Consider the following 7,598-nt stretch of genomic DNA (forward strand, 5'->3'; position numbering starts at 1 on the left):
GGAAAAAAAGCATATTTGGGATAGGAACTGAAGCTGGGAAGAAAGGAGTAGAGCATGGGATGTCTCCATTTTTAGAACTTGACCTGAACACAGAGCACTGCCACGGCATGGCACCAGACAGCTGAAACCCCAACAGAAGACCTGCTATCTCTCTGGCCTGAAGAACCAGATGTCAGAACCCAGGGTAACTATGTTCACTTGCAAATGCCAGAAGAATCCTGGAAATGAGAGAAGGAGAACAGGAAAGCCCCATATTCTCTGCCAAAACTCAGCCAAGGTCTCTGGCTGACCCCTGGGCCCTTGAAGCATGCATGCCTGGGACAGACTCAAATCATACTACAGCGAGGCTAAAAGATTTGAACTGAAAATTGAACTGACGTCTTCTAAGGTGAGACAGAGTTTGCAGTTTGAGGCTAACCAAGTTAACTGCTCACTAAAACAAAAATCATCAACACTTTTTGGGGGAATATACTACAATCCAGAGTCTCCACAACCTCCTAATTACAATGTTCAGCATTTAATCTGAAATTATCCAACACACACACACACACACAGAGACAAAAACAAAAACAAAAACAAACAAAAAAACCCAGGAAACTGACCCACTCATTCTCAAGAGAAAAGGCAATCAGTGGAGTCCAACACAGAAATGACCCAGATGTTTAAATTATTAGCCAAGGACTTTAAAGGAGCTATTACAACTATAGTCAATGACATTAAAGAAAATATGCTTGTAATGAATGGGAAAAAGAAGGAAATCAAGAAAGGAAATAGAAACTATTCTTTTAAATCAATGAAATTCTAAAATTGAAAGATACAGTAACTAGAAAAACCCTCAGTGGACTCAACAGCAGAATGGAAAAAACAGAGAAGGGTCAGTGAATGGGAAGATAAATCAGTACAAATTCTCCAATCTAAAGGAGAGAAAGAACAAAGATCAGAATGAGCAGAGCCTCAGGGAGCTGTGGGGAAAATATGAAAAGATCTAACATACAGATAATTGTCCCAGGAGAGAAGAGAAAAGAAACAACATTTTTTGATAACAGCCAAAAGCTTCCAAAGTTTGGTGAACCCAAAACAGGATAAGCATGAAGAAAAGCATGCCTAATACAGCATAATCAAGTGGATGAAAGCCAAGGATAAAAAGTAAATCTTGCCTGTAGCCAGAGAGAAACAAAATATTATACATGGGGGAATGATGATTCAAATAACCACGGTCTACTCGTCAGAAACCACAATGGCCAGGAGACAGTGGAACAACATCCTTAAATTTAGTGCTAAAAGAAACACTGTCAACCCAGAATTCTATAACCAGTGAAAGGATCCTTCAAGAGTGAAGATGAAACAAAGACATTTGCAGATAAAAGAAAACTAAGAGAACTCATTGTCAGTAGACCTGTACTCTTAAGAAAGAAGTTCTTTAGACAGAAAGGAAATAACATCAGAGGGAAACTCAGATACTCAGGAAAGAGTGAAGAACATTAGCAATAGCATCCAAATATAAGCTCACTAGTCAAAAAGTATTTATTTATTCAAATATCTAGATATAAAATACTGAAAGTGGTTTAAGGGCTTAAAAAGGGTATCAAAAGAATGTATTGAAAATATGAGGCTCACAGAATATCAGTAAGGCCATAAGAAGTTTCCTACTGTTGAAGACATGGTTAGTCTCCCTTCTTCCTCACTGTAAATAAGTGGAGGTTTAACCAGTGAAGATGATTTTATCTCAGAGCTGGTCCAGAATGGATCACTTCCTGTGATGTCTGATCTGTACTGGGATGGTAACTTCTCTGTTCAGGGCCATTTATGTTCATCTCATTTTTAGAAATTTCATTCATTGCAAAAACTAACAAGAAGCCCTGTGTATGAAGGGATTCAATTCAGTCTAATTGTGAATAGTGTGAGGCTGAAAGCAATCATGCCCATTAAGAGGGGAATGATTAGCAAATGACTATCCATTAATGGCATAGAATATTAGGAATCTATTGAAGTATATTAGGTGAAAAATGAATAATAAAGTAAAAATGTGCATTCTGATGCTCAGTAAGAAAAGCAAATTATAAAATAACGGATTTGTCATGATCATAACTAGGCACGTACACATATTAATCCATTTGAGAAAATTTACTGAACACATACTATGTACCAGGTATAGTGCTGTGTCTAGGAAACACGAAGGTGAGAAGACACGGTCCCCTGCTTTCAGTCCTAAGGTTCAGTCTAAGTGGAAATTTTACAAACAAACTGAAAGATGTTGTAATTCACAAAACGCTTTTGGGAGGGGGAAGGAACGGTAAGCCTGCTGAAGAAGTAAGGCAATACTTCACAAAGGGGCTAAGACATATGTAGACAATAACGGAGAGGAATATGAAAAAAAGAAATCTGTTGTATTAGGGCAGAGAGATTGGCGGTCATCAAACTTTGTACTTCCAAATTTCTTATAATGTTAAATGTTTAAACGTTTTTATAATTTAAAAAACTGAAGATGTGAAAATGCAATTTTCTATATTCAGCCACTGTGGGAAAGGTTTATGTGAAACAAACTACAAATATGTTGTAAAAATAAAGAAAATACATTTTTAAAGGAAATAAAAAAAGGCTCTCAGGACATTCTCTCCCCCTCCCCACCGCCTTCTTACTTCCCTTAGGGACGGGCCAGGCAGCTCTCCTGAGTGGGCTACAGCATCTCCTGGCTGCCATGACAGCACACTTAAAATATCCACCCCAGATGGTCGCTGACTTACCTCTTTGCACTGAGATTATTATTAATAGTCTGAAGTCTTTATAGGGTATTTTGTTTGTTGTTTTTTTTAACCTGAAGTTGGGAAGTGGCCATACTAGAACTCCTCAAATCCCCATGGCCAAATTCCATGCTAGTGGGCTGACTGGTGCCCGCCACCCCCACAAAATATATGTCCATGCCCTACCGTCCAGAAACTGTGACTGTGACTTTATTTGGAAAAAGGGTCTTTGCAGATGTAAGATGCTTAGTAAGATGCTAAGGATCTTGAGATGAGTTCATCCTATATTTAGGATAAGCCCTAAAGCCAATGACAGGTGGCCTTGTAAGAGAAAGACAGAGGGAGATTTGGGACACTTAAGGGAAATAGCCATGTGAAGATGGAAGCAGAGATTGAAACCATGCAGCCTCAAGATAAGGAATGCCTGAAGCCACCAGAAGCTGGAAGAGGCAAGGAAGTTGTGATAGTTAATTTCCTGTGTCAACCTAGCTGGGCCACAGGATACTCAGATATTTGGTCAAATACCATTCTGGGTGTTTCTGTGAGGGTGTTTTGGATGAGATTAACATTTATATCAGTGGACTTCAAGTAAAGCAGATTGCCCTCCATAATCTAGGTGGGCTTCATCCAATCAATTGAAGGCCTGAATACAGAACAACAACAACGACAAAAAAAAAAACAACAGGTTTTCCTGAGCAAGAGAGAATTCTCTAGAAGATGGCCTTCAGACTTCATCTGAGACCCTGGCTCTTCCTGTCTCTATAGCAGATTGTCTTAGGACTCAGACTGGAACATTTGCTCTCATGCAGCTTCAGCTTGCTGGCCCACGCTGCAGATTTTGAACGTGCCAGCCTCCATATTCCTTATAATTAATTGATCAATAGATTGATTGATTGATAGATCCTATTGGTTCTGTTTCTCTGGAGAACCCTGACTAAAACATACGGATCTTCCCCTAGAGGCTTCAGAAGGAGCACGGCCTTGATGGCACCTTGATTTCAGGCTTCTGGCCTCTGGAACTGTGAGAAAATACATTTCCAGTGTTTTAAGCCATCGTGCTTGTGGGAATTTTTTATGGCAGCCCTAGGAAACTAAGACAGACACCATGGCCCCTGACTTTTTGAGGACCTGGGCCAGGTGACCTATGGAACATTTTGAGAAACATGGACTTCCCTGAGGATTTTTATTTTTTTATTTTTATGGGGGGAGGGGGGAGATGGGTTTGTTTGTTTTTTAATGGAGGTACTGGGGAATGAACCCAGGACCTCGTGCCTGCTAGGCATGCACTTTACCGCTGAGCTATGCCCTCCCCTCACTTCCCCGGGTATTTTTAAGCCCAGCATGTACGAGTCAGGGGCATATGCAGAAGAAAGCACAGTGTCATAGAAACAGCCACGTAGACGGTGATTCAAGTCCTGGTTCTAGGGTTCTAGCACTTACCACCTGAATGGACTCAAGAACCTCAATTTTTATGAAGCTATTTGCTCATCTAGGCAATGAGGATACTTCCTATCTTTCTGGGGTCCGATGAAGAATAAAGGTAACATAGGTAAAGGGCCTGGTCCACAGTAGTAATAATACATTGTTTTTCTTTTCCTCCCCACCCGCTTCCCTCCTTCTCCTCTAGTATGAAAGATCTGCAGACAATGCTTCTTCCAATTCCAGCCAGCCTGACATCCCTCGACTCCAACCAGAAAGCCTTAATCCAATTTTCCCAGCACGTGTAGTGAGCAACCCGTTCCTGCCTCAGTTCTTTGCACCCTTTTGCCCCACCTACCAAAGTCCTCTTCCTCCTGAAAGGCACAGATGCTCCCCTCCACCAGCAAGTTTTCTCCGTCAATACGGAGCCCATGGTCCTCCCTCCATCCTCAGAACTCCTACAACATGCGTTTTCGGAACAGATCCTCTGACTCTTAGTGAGGACCTTACTCGGCTCCCCTTCCTCTCGGAGCAGCCAGTCCCAGCCTGCCATCAGGCACTGTTTGGGAACTGGAAAACATTTCCCATAGAAACACCGTTATGGATAGTAGTCAGACTAGCAAAAAGTTTGCTCTATACTCTATTGGGCTTTGAGCATCTGGAAAGCAGGCCCCACATCCATTCCAAGTATAATTATGATCCATTATGCAGGAGGAGCAGCGGTATAGACGGTGCCCCTCTGTTCTGGCTGCACCATCTTGCATAGCTGCCTCCTGGGCTCATAGCCATCCATTCCATCCCAGGAAGGCTGCCTTATTCCCCAGGGCCTGCTGTCAGGCAGGTCCTGGACCAGACCACCCAGACAGGTGGCTACAGGTGTCAAGAGAGAGGCCACCAGCCCAGCTGGGCACCTGGCATGGAGCTGACTCAGCCTGACAGGCAGGAAGTGCTTCCCAGATCCAATGGGGAGGAGTGGGCCTCCTTGCCCTGGTGTGTGGCTTAGAGGTAGTGGCTGCAGGCTGCAGAGGGACTGGATGGGGGCGGGGGGAGGGGGTGGTGCCTGGCCCACACTGAGGCCACAGTGAGCTCTGGTATCTTTCCTGGGACAGGGCTGCCTTTTCAGCCCCACCCAAGGCTGGACAACCAGTCACTTGCCTTTCACTGAGGTGAGGCTCAGAGATGGGCAATCCCTCCTGCTGCAGGTCAGGGCTGGGGGCTCCTCCTCTGAACGGACCCACAGAGAGGCCGAGAGCGCAGCTCGGCACCCTGCTGGGGGCCGGATGGGCGAGACTAACGTTTGGGTCTGGGTTAGCTCATTTAACTCCTTACTGCCTTCTACCCAGTCCTGAAACTAGCATTATCAACATCACCTGGTAGCTTATTAGAAATGCAGACTCTCAGCCCCCACCCCTACATGTACTCATTCAAAATCTGCATTTTAATAAGATCCCCTGGTGATTCGTATGCGCATGAAAGTTTGAGAAGCACTGCCTTAATTGTTAAAGGCAGAATGGAATGAAACCTAAGATTTGCAATTTGATGATTTGGGACTGCAATGGTGGATCCCAGCCACGGCCAAAGCAGAAAAACTTCTGCAACAAGGCCGGTGTGGATAAGAGTCCAATTCCCTGTAGCCCAGCCCAGGCTTCCGAAGCGCCAGAGAGGGAGTTTCCAGCTGAGATACATCAGGGACTTCGTCTGTGAGGAGGGTCCACAAACTAGGGACTGCCTGTTTTTGTATTTATTTGTATTTATCATATTTTCTCAACTAGACTACGAGGTTTAAAATGTCAAGAATCATATATGTATGAGTGTATATATTATAGAAGAAAATGGTATATAATTAATGACCACAAGCTCTAAAGTAGGCAAACCTGCCTTGTGGGCTGAGAATCTCCACTAATTTACAGTGTGGTTTTAGCCAGGGCGCAATCCCTTTCCTGCAGTTCAGGGCTGGAGGTCTTTCGGAGGCTTTCAGTGACTTTCCGTGACGCAGTTTCCTCACCTGCACTATGAATACTAGTGGAAAAACTACCCGGAGAATGAAATGAGTAAACATCAAAAATGTACCTGATAAATAACCTCCCTGAAACAGTCACACCTTTCGCTTTGAATCTCACCAGTGCCAGCAGGTTTTAAATGCTAAATAAAAATATGCTAGGCGATGCATCACCTGGATGGTCCTGAATAAAATGCATTTTAAATAACTCTTGCTGTTTTCTTAACTGTTTTGCCAAATATCAAAGCAAGCCATCCTTGTTATGGAAATCTGGGAAAAACACAGGAAAGTCTTAATGAAAAGTCTAGCTCCTTCCTTGCCGCCCCCAATCTCGTGGAAGCTGGGGATCAGGTGAGTTCAAGATTTGGCTCCACTGGTAACCCACCGCCATGGCCCAGGACGGCATTGCTACTGGGGGTGTAGGGGACGTTAATATTGCGATACAAGAGGTGCTGAGGACCATCCCATTCGGGAGGGCCTAGCATGTGGAATTCCTGAAACTGCCAAAGCCTGTCTTTGTGAGCTTGCATCCAACAGGGATGAGCTTGTGTCTGTGGAGTTGGTGGAGGCCCTTTGTGCTGAAACCCAAAGCAACCTAATTAAGGTTGGTGACCACAAGAAACTAGGGGAATGCATCGGCCTCTGTCAAACTGACAGAGAGGCAAGCCCCCTGAAGCGGTTGGTTGCAGTTGTGTGGTAGTTTAGGACTACGGTAAAGGGTCTCAGGCCAAGGATGTCGTCGAGGGGGAGTGCTTCAAAGTCAAGAAACAAATAAAACACTTGGCTTCTGTGTCTTTTTGGGGGGAGGGGGGAGGATTAGGTTTATTTATTTATTTAACGGAAGTACTGGGGATTGAACCCAGGACCTTGTACATGCTAAGCACAAGCTCTACCACTGAGCTATACCCTCCCGCCTCTGTTTCTAAAAAAAAAAAAAAAAAAACAAAAAAAACAAAAAACTGAAAATTTTGCTATAATAAGACCACCCAGCAACATAACATGTTGGTGCTAACATTTTGGAGTATTTCCTTTCGGATACAGAGATAGAGATAGAATGAATACGAAGGTCATGATAATGATCTGTTATTACTGTTGTTTCACACAAAGGTTTGTTGGTCTCTGAAGACAATGAGCCAGCGGGATTTCCTTCCTTGCTGAGCGCTGAGTGTGGGGATTCTGGAAACCCAGACCTTGAAACCAGCCCAACTAAGACAGTTCCCTAGAACCATGGCTTCCCTGTTACTCAGATCTCCAAATGATGTGCGCTGCCCAGCCATACTTCCCAAGACTCTGTGCAGAATAGAAAGTCATGAAATGAGAATGCATTTGTATTGGTGACCAGTCAAACAATCTGTGTTTCAAACCCAAAGCCATTTTTTTTAGTGAAATAACGAGGAGTTGAAATAAGGGGCTAGGAGACAAGTGCCTTTGAAAATTTA

The 7,598-nt window shown here is 43.7% G+C and overlaps 1 pseudogene; it reads left to right on the plus strand.

Annotated features, from left to right (window-relative positions):
* The first annotated feature begins 6,548 nt into the window (after positions 1-6,548).
* On the plus strand, positions 6,549-6,924 carry LOC106730979 (annotated as a pseudogene).
* The last annotated feature ends 674 nt before the right edge of the window (positions 6,925-7,598 follow it).

Source organism: Camelus ferus, chromosome X (genome assembly GCF_009834535.1).
Source record: "Camelus ferus isolate YT-003-E chromosome X, BCGSAC_Cfer_1.0, whole genome shotgun sequence".
NCBI lineage: Eukaryota > Metazoa > Chordata > Mammalia > Artiodactyla > Camelidae > Camelus > Camelus ferus.